At 33.5% G+C, this 19580-nt stretch overlaps 2 long non-coding RNA genes across 2 annotated transcripts; one reads left to right on the forward strand and one right to left on the reverse strand.

The window, feature by feature from the left end:
* Positions 1-2651: 2651 nt before the first annotated feature.
* On the reverse strand, positions 2652-17936 carry LOC149787680 (uncharacterized). Its single transcript, XR_016424376.1, has 3 exons — positions 17859-17936; positions 4157-4248; positions 2652-3000 (listed from the first exon to the last, which is right to left on the reverse strand). It is a non-coding gene; the product is annotated as an uncharacterized LOC149787680 (long non-coding RNA).
* LOC149787681 (uncharacterized) lies at positions 4739-6691 on the forward strand. Its single transcript, XR_016424375.1, has 2 exons — positions 4739-5165; positions 6199-6691. It is a non-coding gene; the product is annotated as an uncharacterized LOC149787681 (long non-coding RNA).
* Positions 17937-19580: the final 1644 nt, after the last annotated feature.

Below are 19580 nucleotides of genomic sequence, written 5' to 3' on the forward strand. Positions count from 1 at the left end.
CGGTGTGTTACATTTTATTCAGAAAAAAATTTCTGTTATTGTTTTAAAGTGTGATATATATGTGTCGCTCTTCACAGTTTTTGTATATATTTATCCAATTTCGAGTGAACTCTGCATTTTCTTTAATGTTTTATACTTCACTCCCTCGAAATTGTTGTTTATATTAAATCATTACTTCCGAAATCAGAAAGACTTTCGCAATGTGGTTTATATATATATATATATATATATATATATATATATATATATATATATATATATATATATATATATATATATATATATATATATTAAAAATAAAAATTATTAACAATTTCCAAGAGGTGGGAGGGGGGCGGCTGGTGCGACTGCAAATCATTTAAAGGTAACTATCTCATCGACAGTTTTCATTGCATTCGCCCCTCCGCCTTAGGTCCCAATAATTATAACCTGACCACAGGCATCAATCGTTTTCATAATATAGTTACTAATTTCATATAAAGTCTTTTTTTTGAAATTCCCATCTAGATACAAAATATTTTGTTTCTCATACATATTATTTTTCTTAGTTAACTTTTGTACGTTCCTCTAATGTTTTTTTTACATTGTAACATTACATGAAATTTATTAAAAGGTCTCATTTTACACAGTGGACATTTTGGCGGTACTCGGACCATACGCCGTCTCACTGCAGCACTGGTGTGGTGTCACGCAGAGAGCGGTTACAGTCAGTGTCGGCTTACTCCTTAGCACAGATGTGATAAGTAGAGAGTGATTACAGTCATCGTCGGCTTTTGGTGACCATCCAATTATAATGACGTGGTCAGTGTTCCACGTTTTCGTAGCCATGTTTATTTAGCCGCTGCTCGAAGTAGTTCATTGAATACGGGCTGATATTTGCCATACAAAGAAGCGGTGAATATGTTTACTGAACTCCGGTCAAAACCACTAGGTATTGACCGGATAAGTAAACATAATTCGTTCAACCAAGGTGGGTATGTGTGGTAGGTATTGACCCGTAGACAACTTTAAACTCAGGGGACTATTTCTAGTATATGATAAGTATCACTATTTATAAACATGTTCAGGTCAGTTTAAATTATCTGCATCAATAAATTGATATCTGTTTTTCGTTCGGTTTGGCTTTGTGGGATTTAACGCCATTTTTCAGCACTCGATGAGCTATGCACGGCGGGCAGTATATTTGGTGGACGAAGAACCAATGACCCACGGGAAGCGACTGACAAGCTCCGTCAGTTACCTACTTTGGTTGAGCTAATACTCTGTACTCAAAATCTTGTCTGTATTTCGTCTACATGGAAAGATATGTTATTTTTTAATCGAAAATGGTTCTGCATCTCTTTCTTTCCTTCCTTTCTTTAAGTTGTCTTTTTCTTTTCTCTTTCTTTCTAAGTAAAGTGAGTATCCCAAATATTGGCAGGGATATATATATATATATATATATATATATATATATATATATATATATATATATATATATATATATATATATATATATAACACGAATTCGGATATAACACGGTACACAAAAAAATTCTTTCTTAAAAGTACGAAGAAAAAAAAAACATAAAAACTTTATTAACATTTTGGGAAAATACGAGATGATCGTGGCGCGGCTCCTGATATTTTGTACGTATTTTTCTCGTACAAGAAAAAGTAGTTTTTTCTTCTTAAAAGTACCAAAAATAACGCATACAAGTTTATTATTTTGGGATCGCGTAGGTCTTCGCCAATGTCGCAAACTTGGAATGTTTTTCCTTATTGGCGGCAAAACATACCATGAGGCGATTTTTTTTTTTAAATTGGCGACGTTGTTGACTGTTTAAACTTCAGTATACAACCATTGGTTTGGAGTGCAGACATTCAGAGGCCCCATGAAAGGAAACCGCAAACTGGATATAAAATTAACTGAAATGTATCTATTGTTACATAAACAAATTCTTTATCCATAGTGACAAATCATCTAAACAGTTCACTGCTATATTATAATCCGCTTATCATGACATCTAGCATGAGTACTGCATGTTGTGAAATATTCGCTTTTTTGTTATTGATATTTCTGGTAAGGGAGATCAACCGGACGAGTATTATCTCGTAATCTATCTATTAATTAATATATTTACAAAGACTGACGTTTGTATGTGGATGGTAAGTAAAAATTCCTCTTCTTTTCACTCAGAATTAAATCATTCAGAACACTCACATTTTCTGTAATAATCCCTGTCATCAAACCAGAACACCCCCGTCTCTATCGTCCGTTGACCCTTTGTTAATTTTCAGACGCATGCATGGAAGGCAGCATCACGCTGCTACCACAAATATATATATAAAATAAAATAAAAAATAAAAAATAAAAACTACATCTTACTTATTGGTTTGTAGTTATATCAGTATTATAGGTATGCATTCGTTATATAAGTAAAATAGGTATATATTCATAATATGAGTATTTTAGATATATAATATTTATATCATTAATGTTCGAATATATGTATACGTATATAATCGTGGTTGATAAGAAGTCGTAACAACAGCAGTTTTGACGCATAATAATTAGGTAACATTAATTAATCCACGATTTCAGCAGAGAGAGAGAGAGAGAGAGAGAGAGAGAGCAACTATAAAAATGGAAGAAAACATATAAAAATTAAAACTTTTCAATCGATTTTATTTCGAGATGTTTGTTTCATGATTCGATACTCATAATGCAAATACACAATAGCATTTCTTCAATACGAAAACATTTTAACTGTTAGATTATGCCAAAAACGTATTCACTTCCTGGTCAGAAATTTGAAAGAATGGTTAATAGGCTGCACATATAATCTCTGTCCTCAGTCCGGCATCTACTTCTTGGTATTAACAGCAATAAAACAGTCTTTAAAGATTCGGTAGCTCTTGTCTGTCAAGCATTTAAATGTGAACTCGTTCCCATAGAGGGCGCCACAGCTCTCGCATGTCTCTACATAGGTATCTATCGTGTGGCCTGTGGGTATGTTCCTTCAAAATTCAAGCAAGGTAAAATAAATAAAACAATCTCTTTAAGAAGAGGAAAATGGAGAAGTAAATAGTAATTTTGATGACAATGATGACAAAAGTTTCTGGTAATACTAATGCTGCTATTATTATTATTATTACTGGGGGCCTCGAGTGGCTGTCTGTTACGAATCACTGTCATCTCATCTCTGTTTGAGTGGATTCGAGTCTCGGATTCGGCCAATGTGGGTATGTGAGTCAGCTTGCAAGTAGGTTCTCGTGGGGCGGTGGTTCTTTCCGGGGTTTTCCCGGGTTCTTCCTCCACCATTACTACTTTCCGCCATGTATAGGCTATCGTGTGCTGAAAAATGGCGTTAAACCCTACAACAACAACAACAATTATTATTATTATTATTTTTATTATTATTAATATTATCGATTGAATAGCATTCATCTCCCGTTCTCTCTGTCTGTCTGCCTGTCTGTTTCTGTCTATCTATCTATGTGTGTGTGTGTGTGTGTGTGTGCAATAAACTGACAACGAACGGTGCAAAACTAGTTTCTAAATAGCCTGTGCGCTTTCGCCTCTAAATGAATCTTTTTCAAAGGCAAACATAAAACAATTACAATAAGAAAAACATTGTTGAGGTTACAGAATTTTCCATGACTTTATTTATGCTTTTTTCGTGACCTTATTCCAAGCCTTTATTCAGTAGATATAGCCATGTATGTATGTATGTATGTATGTATGTATGTATGTATGTATGTATGTATGCATGCGTGTGTGTGTGTGTGTGTGTGTGTGTGTGTGTGTGTGGTCAAACATCATAATAATATATTCGTGATAGTACTTTGGAACTTTGGATTGTATTGTAATTTCCGATTCTTTTTAAGCTTTTACATATACATGCGAATACAAACAGCTAGAAAATACTACTTATCTAATAAATAAATCGATACGTTATGTTTATTAAATGCATACATATTTCATTTAAACCGTTCTTAATGGGATGCTCATTAATATTCATTAACCATGAAGACGAGGTTTATCTATCCCGTTTGTCAAACAAGCCATAAAATAGCAAACGTCATAATTCACTATACTATTACTGGATTCTGGTTGTCCAGGTTCTCCCACTCATGGTAACATAGATCAATATACACGATTGCTATTACGTACCGTCTCACAAAGTTTTCCAACTGATCGCCGACTAAAGCTGATGACACAACCACCACAAAGCAAAACCACAGGCAGATAACTTTTGTAAACATCTGCAAGGATGAACAATCAGAGAGAATTTTAGACATGTGCTCATGAATTACATAAAAACTCAGTTGTATACAGCTTAAAGACCTAATAATGTTTCCTACCTTAAATATTTTCAGCATGTTTTTATGTTTTCTAATTTCATGGTGTTTGTGTTTTGTAATCATATCATTATATGTGTTTCTTATGTTATAGGTGTTGTCTAATGTTGTAAAGAACTTAGAGCTTCTAAAGATTAGGCGCTATACAAAGTACTCTTTATTACTGTTATCATTATTATATATATATATATATATATATATATATATATATATATATATATATATATATATATATATATTATATATATATATATATATGCAATAAACTGACAACGAACAGTGCGAAACTAGTATCTAGCTAGGCTGAGCGCTTTCGACTCTTTTATGGGTCTTTTTCAAAGGTAAATGCAAAACATAGATAAGACAAACAAATAAAACAGAAAAATGGTTAGGTGGCAGGGTCCAGTTTCGTAATTTGGCCCCTGGCAAATTTCTTAACTTAAGGCTATGGTGTGACTTTTTCAGCTACTATTGTTTACTATTTATAGATATGGATATATTTGTGAACTAGGTGTTTTGGGCTTGTGTTGTTCTTGAAATTGATGTCAGTCATGTACACCTTCCATAGTTGCTCTGCAGTATGTTGATAGTGAAATACCAATAGTTGGCTAGGAAGAAGAGCTAGCCTCCCATAGCAGTAGACACGTGGGTTCAAGGCAAGCCGAGTATCTCAAAAACGGCTTGGATGACAACTATTCTGAATTGCATCAAACTATTTAGTAGACAATGTTTTTCAAAAGTTTCATCCAGGGAAAGGGCTTGCGTTTGCATTGTGAGTACTACATGCTGTCAAAAATGGCATTTGGATGTGAAAAATGCAGGTATAAAATAGGGGTTGGGGTGCATAAACCTCTTCTGCTATGAACTGCCATTGACTTCTCTGGTCAAGTGAATACTATTCTTATGCTCTGTTTTAATATAGGTATCTAAAAATATGGACCTTTTTGACCTCACTTGTGTATTTGATTTTTTATGATTTTTTATACTAGGTCACTGATTGCGGCATTAAATTTGTACATAAAAACTGGACCCTGCCCCCTTAAGGAAAATTGATCATTTTTTGATGGTGCAGTCAGCCACATCTATTACACTTTTCTGTTTCTTTGTGTATATTTAAATAATTTTTATGCATTAGCTTTATTATATCTCCTTCCTTTTTCCATATATTACATAGTGTTGTATGTGATGCTCTTTGGAGAGGGAGGTAACTGTGTTTTGTACCTCCATGTGAGAACTGTTTACATCATGACAAAGTAGCATATTTTGGATATAACTTACTAAATATGAGAACAAAATGGTAACCATAATGTATTGTCTTGCACTTTCTGTAGCTGTCAAGGTTTTGTACCTCTATTTTTATGAATACTATTCACATTTCAATACAGACACGCCTAAACAATTGCATAGCATGTCAACATGTATTCTTTAAAGTAATTTAACTCCACAGGAGCAGATAGAATTCAGAGGAATCATACATAAACACACTGTTGTGAATATTGAATGTCACCAGTGGAACAGTCTTAGAAATAATGATGCATATGGCATATTACTTGGTATATTCTGGTGAGAAGAATGAAAGTTTTAGCACACCGACATAGTTTATACCTTCATGACCCCACTCTGAAGTTGACATAAGAGATTCATATCTCACACTTGGGTGATAGTAGAAAATGTTTCAGTGTTATGTATATATCTTGAAATTTCTAGGTTCAGTTAACAAAGGGGGAAAAGCTTAAAATTAAGTGGCAGCTTCATGCATTTGACAATGCACATACAGTTTCTCCTCTGAAAGTCTTATGTTTTCACTGAATGTTAAAAGTACATCAGTATCACTTGTTTCTTTTCTTTTTGCAGGTGTCAGTTTGCATAGTAAGAGATTAGGATTAATCGGTTAGTCATGCTGAAAGAAACAATAGCTTCAATCTCATCCAGATAGTCATTCTGATCTAAGTGCACAAGAGAGTGACTTTGACGGACAGACTTAGCTTCTGCAGGAGTTGTTTTATGGTACGTGCTTATCAAAAGCCAAGCCGGTGATATGCTTTTTACCTTGAACTGGATTTTCCACTATAAATATTTGTTCTATACCTTATCTTATTATTTACTATGATTTTGTAAACTCCAGAAAACATTAAAGTCAGTTGTAAGTAAATTGGTGTCTGAGAAGAAATTTCTCTGTTAAACTGTATTGAGTAATTTGTATATGTATGGTCAATTTCATTGGCTATGTATCAATGAATTTATTTGATATGTCACTCCTTGTAAGTTTTAGGGTCCTACACATCAGTATATCAATATTCCAGCATTGTCTAATGTTAATTGATTAAACTTTGACTTTTCCAGACTAGCTAGACTTGTGTTGCGATTACCCCCCCCCCCCATATACACTGACACAACACTGATGTTGCTATTAGCATCTCCAGAATGATAATGAAAAGTTAGGAACCACTTCTTTTATATCAGTCTAAGAGTACTTCTAAAGCACATGATTTACTTAAATGTGTGATTTCTTTAAGTTTGCTAGAAGAGTTTAGAGAAACTTTTCACTTCTGTCACTGACACCTAACATAGCATTTATGTTATTCCCTCCTAAAATGTATAACTTCCAGATCTCTTCTTGACATTCATGAAACATTGTAAAGAAATTTTGATTTTGTACTGATGCTATGGTGGTAAACAAAGACCAAAAGCATTGTAGGTTGCAAACAATTTGAAATCTTTCAAGAAATGCAGTCAGTCATAATTCACAATGTAAATAATGCAGTGCTTTTTGCCGCAAAGAGGTAACTTTTTTAAAAGCATAATACCATTTTTAGTTTTGTGCACAAAAAGTTTTCTTTTATACCAATGTACTAGATAATGTCTAAATATGTGATATGTACACAACTTTTGACATAAACCATTTTGAGCCAAATCCTTAAGGTGGCAGGGTCCAGTTTCGTAATTTGGCCCCTGGCAAATTTCTTAACTTAAGGCTATGGTGTGACTTTTTCAGCTACTATTGTTTACTATTTATAGATATGGATATATTTGTGAACTAGGTGTTTTGGGCTTGTGTTGTTCTTGAAATTGATGTCAGTCATGTACACCTTCCATAGTTGCTCTGCAGTATGTTGATAGCGAAATACCAATAGTTGGCTAGGAAGAAGAGCTAGCCTCCCATAGCAGTAGACACGTGGGTTCAAGGCAAGCCGAGTATCTCAAAAACGGCTTGGATGACAACTATTCTGAATTGCATCAAACTATTTAGTAGACAATGTTTTTCAAAAGTTTCATCCAGGGAAAGGGCTTGCGTTTGCATTGTGAGTACTACATGCTGTCAAAAATGGCATTTGGATGTGAAAAATGCAGGTATAAAATAGGGGTTGGGGTGCATAAACCTCTTCTGCTATGAACTGCCATTGACTTCTCTGGTCAAGTGAATACTATTCTTATGCTCTGTTTTAATATAGGTATCTAAAAATATGGACCTTTTTGACCTCACTTGTGTATTTGATTTTTTATGATTTTTTATACTAGGTCACTGATTGCGGCATTAAATTTGTACATAAAAACTGGACCCTGCCCCCTTTATGTTTGCGAAACTTCACATTGCTGTTTCTACAGGAATTCAACCTTTTAACTTTATTATGTGTCAATTAGTTTACTTCAGCTTGTTGCTGATAATGGAAAATATTTGTATTGACCTAGAAATTGGTGAGCCATAACGACATCTGTTATTTTATGTAAATTTATGTCAGCGCAGATTATATCCCGGATATTTCATTGTTTTAGTAGTCACAGGCTATTAAGCAAATTTAGAGAATTTTTTTTTTTAAATGTGTCGGCTGCAAAAGATAATTTTATATGTGCATGGTTGTCTTTTTTCTAGTCTTCTTGGTTTAAACCGATTGGTTTCAATGTTCTAAGGCAGCGTATTCAGTAAGATTCCTGTTCTTTCCTGTGACTCCAGTTGGGGTTGTGAGCAATTGCAAAGCTATAGATTAAAAGATAGCACGCTCTACCTAAAATGTGTACACTATATTATCTATATAGTGTTGTTCTAAATGCAGTCGGTCAAGTGTTGTTTGTGTCTTTCACGAGTGTTGCGTTTAGAAAATGGAAGCGCTAGGACTTGTTTAAGACTCTATGCATTGTCAAATTCTGCACCCCACTCCGTTTATATGTGTGTGTGTGTGTGTGTGTGTGTGTGTGTGTGTGGAGAGAGAGAGAGAGAGAGAGAGAGAGAGAGAGAGAGGTGGGTGGGTGGGTGGTCACAAACTCAGTTCGGAGAGGGGTCACAGCTTAAAAATATGTGGTAGGAAAGAAGAGTGAAATTTGCTTTAGAGGGAATTAATTTCTACGGACCCCTATTGAAAACCATCTTCACAAATATACAGTATGCACACAAAACAAAGTACAGCGAAATTAATGCACTGGAATTCTAAAGATTTGTGTTGAAAGAGACTAGAGAAATTATTTATTTAGAACTAGTGTTATACACCTCATCACACACAATAAACACACAAACATAAACTAACATATCCTGTGATTTAGAATTAATATGGCGGATAGTGCAGTATACACACGAGTTCGGTACAGCTAATTTTAACTTTCATATTACTTGTACATGACTTTGCTGTCAAAAACTGTATATATGTTACAGACCGTAGTTGTATGCTGTAATTTTGCATGTAAAATGAAGCTGCAAAGCCTAAAGCATTACATCCTGGCTTTTATTACAACGTAGCTTGCTAATCCGTACGCATTACATCCGGTCTTATACAACAAAGCTTGCTAATCCCTAAGCATTCCATCCGGGCTTATACAATGAAGCTTGTTAATTCATACGCATTACATCCGGTCTTATACAACAAAGCTTGCTAATCCCTAAGCATTCCATCCGGGCTTATGCAATGAAGATTGCTAATCCATACGCATTACATCCGGTCTTATACAACAAAAGCTTGCTAATCCCTAAGCATTCCATCCGGGCTTATACAAAGAAGCTTGTTAATTCATAAGCAGAACATTCATATTTATATAACAAAGCTTGCTAATCCATATGAATTACATCCATGCATACGATGAAGCTTGCTAATCCATAAACATTACATTCATGTTTGCAGAATGAAGCTTCCTACGCCATAAATGGGTATGTTTAAAGTTGTGTACCAGACGCATATGTGGTATATATTTAGGTGACTCAGATCTAGCATTCTTTTTAAGAATGTAGCAAATCACTATCAAGTAAATATCTAACTAATTCACAAACTTACTAATTTCAAAGGAGTTTAGGAAAGGTTTCCAGTAACATGAAAACTAATTCACTAACTTACTAATTTCAAAGGAGTTTAGGAAAGGTATACAGTAACATGAAAACAAAATAATATACTCGACTTCAGCTAAACATCAAATCATGTCCATCGATTTCATCATAAAAAAGGCTTTAAAAGATTTTGATTTTCTTACAAAATGCCGTGGGTAACCAGTTGCAGATAATTTTACTTCGTTTTGTCTGGCCAAATACTACCTCACTGATTGTTTAATTATCAACTTGACTTTTAACAAATTAAATTTTTCTCGTTTCGGGTTGTTGTTCAGCTTCTGGAAATTTTCCATCCTGAGAGGAAGAGTATGTCCTTTTTATTGAGAAGATAGAATATTATTTTTAAGGTTTGATTTTGTACCTAAAAGGGGATCGTGTACCAAAACTCTCTTATAGCCATTTCATTTTCCCCCCATGGGACAAAAGTACCTTCGCATGCTCACCATATATTCCAGTCATTCTCTTGTTCCGAGAAGACGTTCAAAATTAAGGACAGTTTATAATTTTTTAACAAGGTCTTGATATTTGTGATTGATGTACAAACATTTCTTTTTGTTTGCAGGATTCTCTTTCTGAGATTTTGCCTTTTGCAGGATACGACGTTATTCAGCAGTTTGAAATAGTCATATGAAATCGTTAATGACTCTTTGCTTCAGTCTTTTGTTGAGCTATATGTAACATGTTATCCACTTTTGCTGTTCGAAACTGACAACTCTGTGTAACCGTTTCAGTTTAAATCCTTATTATATGATCAACTGTAGATGTCTGCAGTGAATTACGTAATTTATTTTGTCATAGAACGTAGACAGTATTTTTGTACGTTTTGCCTTGTCGATTTAAATCCGCAGTTACTTCCCTTTTTCAGTTCTGGTGCCTAATTGAGAGGTGCTGCCACCCTTTCAGGCACTTCCAGATCAACATCTAAAATGAACCATCTTCCATTGTCATCCTATAAAACTATGAGATTTTCTTCAATCCATTTAATTTGCTCTGTCGTTGAGAATTTAAATTGGTCAACAAACATGTATGAAAACATTTCCAACTCACAGATACTGAAAAGTGTAAGTTTTATATCATATATATATATATATATATATATATATATATATATATATATATATATATATATATATATGTGTGTGTGTGTGTGTGTGTGTGTGTGTGTGTTTTATTAAACTTTACAAAGCAATGTATGGGTAAATGTCTTTCCCCTGATATTTATTCGTCTTGTTGGTAAACTGTTTAATCGTTTCTGTGAATCTTACATCGCTTGATTTCTCTGTCAACTTCACTAACTATTCCCTGGTGAATCTAAAGCTATCATCATACTTGCTCGTTCTTTTAATATTTATTTCCTCGCCATTTATCACGAATCCATTGCCTATGTTATCCTTGTTAAACAAAATATATTTTTCATAGTTGGTAGATATGATTGTTGACTATTAATCTAGATCATGTCTTACCAACTCATTCAATAACAAGTGACAGTCGTGACCTAGTAATATCTAAACGGCACTTGGGATGAAGCTTGAAAATTATAAATTTGTAAATTACAATCGTCCCCTCTGTTTTTACCACTGAACTGATAGCGGTCTCAAACTTTGTGGTTTATTATCATTTCTCATAGATTAAGCACACGTCGGTTGAGTTAAAATGTTTTCATCTTCATTTGTGTATACAATAGCTTTTGCATTAACTGGCATCAATTCAAGATATGCCAGTTTGGTGAATTTACCCACTGTATCGCAAAACACAAAACTCATGTGCACAGATTTAGGTATAAACCTAAACCAGATAGGATATGATTCGATATATTTTAATGTTTTCAGTTACATCCTCGGCATGTTAAGCCAACGCGCATTCGATGTCGCACCTTAATTATATCTACCTTTTTTGTATTACTGTTACGTGCGAAATGTTTTCTTTTGTGATGTTAAAATACTTTACATTCTAGTCTCCACGTTAAAATTCCTGCTGCATTCATTGTGCTTACTGTGGCATTCTCCTTAATTATGTAAAACATTTTTTGACTATTGGTTTATTTCTTTTTGGTGTAATCCTTGTGTATCTATTCTACGCGTATCATTTAACACCACCTATACACGGCGATGAGGATGATAGTTTTCTTACATAATTTGATTGTACAGGATTCCCGAAGTACAATTAACGGTTTTTATAAAGAAGAGGTACATCAAAATGGTGTAGAAGAGGAAAACGGAACAAATAAATGAAAACGAAGTACTATAGTGGAATGTGCGCTAATATTTATCCAAACTCGTGCCATCTGCTCAAGTAGTTTACCGTACAACATCTAAATCTATGCCATCTACTAAGTTTACACTACAACACACAATACTGTGCAAAATGCATACGGGAGATACGGTATGGTGGAGATAACAGGGATGTTGAATTTTCAAACCTAAAAATGTAGTCGTGCAACTATTCACATCAAATGATACTTTACATTAAATGATACTTTCAACAAAAAGTATAATATCCATGTTTTTCCCACATAAATTATTTAATATATTTTCAGAGAATAAAAATACCATCAACATGAATTAAATGGCAACGTTATAGACAGGGTCAGCTTGTTACCTATAATATATTCTTTAGAAACAATTTAAGTTAGGTCCGTCATTTAAAAGTCTTGTTTAGGAAATACTAAAACTGCTTCCCGAGGCATAGGTTCTCTTAATGACCTATTGCATGCAATATTTATCAAAATATCAAAAATGTGGAATGGCTTGCAAAAGGTTCAATATTTATCACCTTTCATGCTGCAATGTTCTAAACTATAAATTTGTTTACATTTTATAAACAAAAGCTACAAAATTAAAAGATAAAGTTTTAAAGGTAATTCGGCTAAAATGTCGTAATTTTAAAACTTTGAAACAAATACCTATTTGTAAAAGAACTCCCTGTTTGTATAACACTATCAATTATTCACCGACACTCTAAAGAACATTCTGCGTGTATTTAAAATTAGAAATCAGCGCCATTTAAAAGACGCAGATCTGCATGTGTTTGTTAATCCTTTCAAATATACAAGTGACGCTCTATAATATTTTCAAGAAGTAAATTTAAAAAGAAACAGATTACAGAGAGATAATCTGCATGCAGTGCACACGTGACCCAAGATACTTTCTCGCCGCCGGAATTATTCCTACAAACGTCCCTTTCACTGAGTCATTTATCAATGTTTTTCAGACTATTAAGATAGTAATTCGTGAGGCATAGTCCAGAGCTCTTGTGAGTTTGATATCAACATAATATATGATGAGGGCAGTGACCAAATTTATGAGTCCGACATTATTGGCCACGATTCTGACACAGAAATTTTCCATGATTTGGACAGCAAGGGGAAGGAGAATTTGCCTTTTACACTGTTGAAAATTCAAAGGAATTCAATGAAAAGTACACCATATAAAATTAAGGAAATAATTGAAATTTATGGAAAAGTGACATAATGCATTTGGATAAGACATTGACGTACGATTTCTCCGTCGTATATATTGAAAATCTTCAGAATTTTCTCCGTCATTATAGCTATACATTAAAACTCTTGTTTTTATATCTGTGGCTTATTTATTTTTTTGGCAATGATTTTTGTAATTTTTTGCTATGCGGTACCATCTGCATCAAGTCGATAATCTATGGTATAAGCTAACAAATTAAATAAGATTTAAAATTCACTATCAAAGTTAGAAAATATATCTAATGGTAAATTCAACGTAATTAATTGGTGATTTTAACATTGAAACATGTATTTGGGATGAATTTTTCCAATGATGTTGGCAAACACTTGCATGTACTACGAGATGACCATGTGCTAAATTGTTATATATCAAGGCGCATGTCACAATGTCAAGCCACACTGCACTGAACGTCTGTTGTTCAGTTCCGTAGACAAACTGGCTTTCGTATCAAAGATGGTAGAGTAGGCAGTTATAGTAAACCAGAGCTTAACATAAACGTTTATAGCACTTCAATGGTCTGCACATGCACGTTTGGGACCCACAGTATTATAAAGTTGTGAATCATATGGACTTTTTTATACTAAATCGGGTCCATCGGTTTTAGAAACGGTTCTTGTCGGCATAAAAAGTTCAGGAACAGAATATAAAGCATTTTTATTTTCAATAAGTGACGAAGTTGAAGATTTGAATGAATCCAGAAGTTAGTAATTATTTTCTTCAATACAATTTACTCCATTAAAGTTGTGTTATTATCTTGGAATGTAACGATTTTATAGCTTCATGTAGACACTCTTTTTCTTATAGTTACTACCCGTTTGCCCGTCTGAACCTCCCATTATCGAAGACAGAGGGTTCAGGGTGGCCAGTGTCAAAGGGTTATGGACTATTTGCATGTTTTTGTTAAGTCTTTTGACATAGACAACGCTACCATTTTTTCACACCACAGAGGTGTAGTTGTTTTTCTTCAGAAAGCCATGCTCAAACAATTTGTCTGTTTTTCTCCTTCGGAACATCGTTCAACCTTTTCCATTCGGTCGTGAAATAAACCTCGGATATTATTCGTCGCCATTAAGAACTATAGAGTGAACTACATTCGTTCATATGTTATAATGTGGCGGCGGAAGGAGACAAAATCACAATCGGAACACTCTCGGCCTTTGCTGTCGTAGCAAATGTGGTGCACTCCACCAGAGGCAAATCACCAGTCACATCAGATTTATGTGAATTCGTACCACTACTTCTAATGTTATTTCAAAGATCTGACGGAAATGGAAGAGCGATAATCCGATATTGTATTTAGATGACGAATATATGAATGTTTGAATGTAAATTTGCATGGAATTATGATATGCTGAGTGCATATATATATATATATATATATATATATATATATATATATATATATATATATATATATATATATATATATATATATATATATCCGTAGAGTACGAATCGCATTCTTCTATAGAATCCAGGTATAGCCCTTTCCGTCCTGTCTGGTGTATATTTATAATTCTCTATAATTAATCCTATATACCTTGATTTCGTTTATAGGAATCCGGAATGACTGTAGATAGATGAGAATTAATTACTAGGTCGTCATGACGGTGTGTCAGCTAAGCACGAGTGCATATAACACCAATTGAGTAGCATCATTTTTGGTGACGCGTGTTTAGTCGCGAGGGAATATATGCAAGCAAGGCCGAGGGTGCCGTTTACCCGCGGACCTGGGTTCTAATCTCCGTAAAGTACGAATTAAAAATTCGCTAACCTGTATGATAGTATTATTTGTATTAAAATATTAATTCTGCCTACTATTATCAAACATTCTTCTATAGAATCCAGGGATAGCACTGTCCGTTCTGTCTGGTGTATATTTATAAATCTCTCTTTCTGTCTCTCCTATCTATCTATCTATCTACCTATCTATCGTGTGCATGAGAAAAATATATATGCATGGATTACTGATATGATGAAGAAATTCAAATATGCATGGGATACTGATATTCTACGGAACACGCAGCAGGGTTCAAATATTGTGTGTGAGTAGTCTGAAAGCGATATAATGATAAATGGGATATTGATTTTTGTGTTTTGAAGTCAAATGCAATGATGCAAAGTATCTTTCTTTAAAATCTCAAACCATGCAAAGGTACTGAGCATAGCATATGAGATGAAAGGAGGAAAACAATGGTTCAATAAAGCAAGTAAAGACAGAAAAACATTTATGTAGAAGCTAAGTGCTTTTTGACACAAAGAAACAACAGAAGGTAGAATCAATGTACCTATGATAAATGCCTGGTCCAATTATACATTTACTTTCCAACACGCTAGATATAATTATAATAAACAACAAGGAAAACAAATCTAAAGTTATTCCGGAAATGGCTGAAGTATTTTTGAATGGATTCCGTATTAACGACAGTATAAGGCAATAAAGAAATCATTAGATAAATAAGATGTACTAGATGGTAATAGTTTATTCTGCAATGATAAATATGTGCAAGGTCATTTAGAAATTATTTTTTATTTATTGAATATTGAAATTTTAGTGTCCAAGAATGTTTAGGCGTTGCTTCAGTTAAAACTTGGCCGGGGTTTCTATCAAAGCTGATGTTGCACTAGGAGTCTCCAAATATCTTAAGTTAGATATTTGCTTATCGTAACAATATCCATATTTTAGTTCGATGTAGGAATAATTAAAATGATCCAAAAAGCTTTTAGGTTCAAAATTTAAATCATGGAAACCTTTCCGATCTTGAAGAATGACTTACAAATCTTCAAGATAGGAGACAATCTAAAATACATTAATCCGATAATGCCAGACTTCTTCAAGGAAAATGACATAGTGTATGAGTCTATTTATACAATAACGCATGCTGAAATGTACTGTGAAAATACCATTATTAATAACCTAGCAATATTCTTGGCAGAAAAATAGGATCGAGCTTAGTGACTTGCAAACATTTTGTACATCTGGACACCAACATTATCCATCAATGATAGTTGTTTCACTTTCGAGACATGAGAATAACACCCATAATACGGAACACTTTAAAAATAGATACATGTAATTGAATTGCTTACAGAATATTTAGGTATGCTTAACTGTGTTAAAATGAACTTCAAATAAAGACAATACATACTAGCAAAAAGGAATACAAGAATAGAAATGTATAATACAAAGATATAGATGGCCGCTCTTTTTGTTTTACAGATTGTCGGAATACACCCGTACCTTTGGGATCAGATTAAACTATTTTTGGTCGAATGTAATATAACTCGACCGTTTCCGTAGACCCGAATATGACCCAGTTATTGTTTAGCGGAGCGATTTACACACAGAGTATGTAAGATTTGTTCCAAGTAAACTTTTCTTCCATAACAGGAGTTAGCATCATGTGTTACCATAGCATTATTTGTTACCATAGCATTATGTGTTGCCATATCATCAGATATTATAGTCATTTTTCCAAGAGGTGCACTGCCAGAGTTTATTTCCGGATCCAACAGAAATGGTCGAATGATATTCCAATCGGATTTCGAGTGGTTTAATATAATAAAAGGGCCTTCAGTGGCATTTCAAAACTAGAGAAAAAGAAATTAAGACATGCATGCATTTACACTTACCAAAATCAGCCAGTTAAAAAAAAATATCTCTTGAATACTACTAGAGTTTTAGTAGTAATTTGGCCACGAGTACACCCAAATAGATGTTAACATTGGCTTTGTGAATATTTACACCTATACAATTCCCAGTGGTTATGCTACACAGCAATACAATAAAATAAGTAAATTTCTACAATAATTAGAAAATTGACCTTGTTATATAAATGCTACCTTAATGTAATGGAAGTTATGTAATTGACTTCAGATTAATTTTAATTTAAAATGAATACAAATATTGGTCAGAGGAGCAGCGAGCAATAGTGTCATTGCTTATAACCTGACAATTATTGCAACGTATTTTATTTCTAAATTTAGTGTTCAAAATTTGAAATTTGTATCATTTATACCGAACCTGAGAAGAGCAGTTCAAACAGAAACAAGATATCTCGCTAGAATAGATGTAATAATGGAATATTTGTTTAGAAGATGGTATTTTCTATAAAATTGGTTTCATAAAACAGGTTGCGTATTCCAAGTCTCACAATAAAGTAAACTTTGGATGAAGGTGTGAATGTAGCGCTAAGACAGTGAATCTCAAAGTTCCGCTAACATTGTTATTGCTTCTCTCTCTCTCTCTCTCTCTCTCTCTCTCTCTCTCACAATATTATTTCTGTCTGTCATGGGCATAATGGGAAAATTAGAAAGTATATGTCACTGATTTGTATTTTTCGACTGAAGTACTTATTGATTGTACACCTGTATTACTTATTTCTGTAATGTGATGAGCCCAAGCATTTCCAGACTTGGTATCTCTTATTTTATATGAAGCATTAAACTTTAAAAAATAATAATCATCACACAAAACATGCAGATGCTGAAATTAAAAATATAAAAATGCAAAAAATACAGATACTGAAATTATAAATAAAAAAATGCAAAACATAATATATGTAACATATTTAAAATTAATACCAATATTTTAATCAATTAACGTTTCTGTTATTTTTTTCATTTTAATTTTGCTATTCGTTTTAATGCGATGCTGTTCAAACTTTCATAATCTGCTAAGAATTGGTTAGTTCCAAAATAAATGTGACAATAGCTTTATGACTTACCTTTGCTAATGCTCTCCACAGGATGATCTTGTGCTGAAGGGATGAAGCGATGACAACGGTTGCTCTTATATGTCTGAAACTCTATCGATAACTTCCGGACTCCAAATTATTCTCAAGAATAATCCCGTTCTAGGAACCGCAAGCACACAATTAAAGAATCGACAAAAGGGACCATATAATGTTCTAGCCCATTAAATTTCAGATTTTTATTGGTGATCAATATCCAGATTTCTAAAGATAGGAAATAGAAGTTTCGGTTTAAGCGATTAATACAGTCTTTTTCTAGAAGTCGATCAATTTTGGGGAGTGTGAAAATTGATATCGACAAAAGTATGTAAACTATCTATTTAAGATGCTGATTTGAAGGGATAAATTTGTGTATAATGCAAGAAAGATATTAGTCAACTTACGTCAGAGTCATGATCAGTGGTGTAAAGCATATCTTTGTTTGTTGCCACGCCCTTGTGATTACGTCTGGAACAGACTGAATAATTCTTGATCAATGGCTGTGTTTAATTAATAAATGCAAGATACAGGATCAAATCTATAGATTCAAAAGAGATGATACTCTATTCGATGGAAAAGAGTTTTTGCTGTTATTTCCTTCCATCAGAAGTGTCAAATTTACAAGCATATTTATCGTCAGTCGATTCCATCATGTTAATACCAGGCCAAGGGACACGCTAACTTCCGCCTTATACCAGTCTTGTTAATAAACGATTCATATTTCAGTGTAACCATATTGATAGCCTTACATACAGATACAGTCATGGGTATCAGTTGCCACGCTAAAATAATCTGAATGAAGATGCAAATGGGGAAAATGTCAATTTGTGCAAGCTAAGCCGTGTTTGTGCATTGCAAATACCACACGTGTGCTGTATTGAATCTCTGACACAAACACATACTGCATTTGTATATTGTGAGGCAAGAGTTTTTAACAAGATAAAATATATTTTTCTGATAAACGTCTCCAATGATGAATAATAACGAGGAAAGTATTTATATAAAATTAAGGTTTATAAAAGCTCGCTAACGCTTTGAAATTTCATAAACCAAATGGCATTTTTGTATGTTAATTTAATCTGAAATAAGTAATATTACGATTTTATTTTGGCGAAACATTTAAAGACATTGCATACTTTACGTTTTCTCAACAGCAGAGAATTTATCATTAAAAAGGAGCAGATATAGTTGAAATAATTCATCTTGATTTAATTTATATTCTGGAAGTAACACCCATTGCTGCCATTGAAGTCAACTAGCTTGGGAAACACTTTTAATACATATATTTCATGTTAATAATAGTTTTAAAAATTCATAAAACTCTTGGCCTGCATTTATTTTGTGAACCATTTCTTTAAGACGTCCTATTACAAAATGAATAAAATAATTACGGACAGTATAGAAAAAAAGTAACGAACAAACGACAAGACTGAACTTAAAACTTTAACAATTTGGATTTTCCTAATAGTTTCAAGGGGAAGTCATCCACTTTATTTCCGCATGGCAATGAAACAATATAATGTATAAGATGAACTTTTATAAGTTAGTAAATAAAAAGTAAACTATTTTCACATCGCAAATTAATTCGCAGTTACGCGACTCTAGATGACCAAAGGAAATATACAAACAAATGAATTTGAAGAAAGTTGCAAAATTACATCATCATCATTTTTATTATCATCACCACCATTCTTCTTGTTATCATTATTATTGCTG

This window comes from Sinohyriopsis cumingii, chromosome 11, assembly GCF_028554795.1.
Source record: "Sinohyriopsis cumingii isolate HCF-2022 chromosome 11, ASM2855479v2, whole genome shotgun sequence".
Classification (NCBI taxonomy): Eukaryota; Metazoa; Mollusca; class Bivalvia; order Unionida; family Unionidae; genus Sinohyriopsis; species Sinohyriopsis cumingii.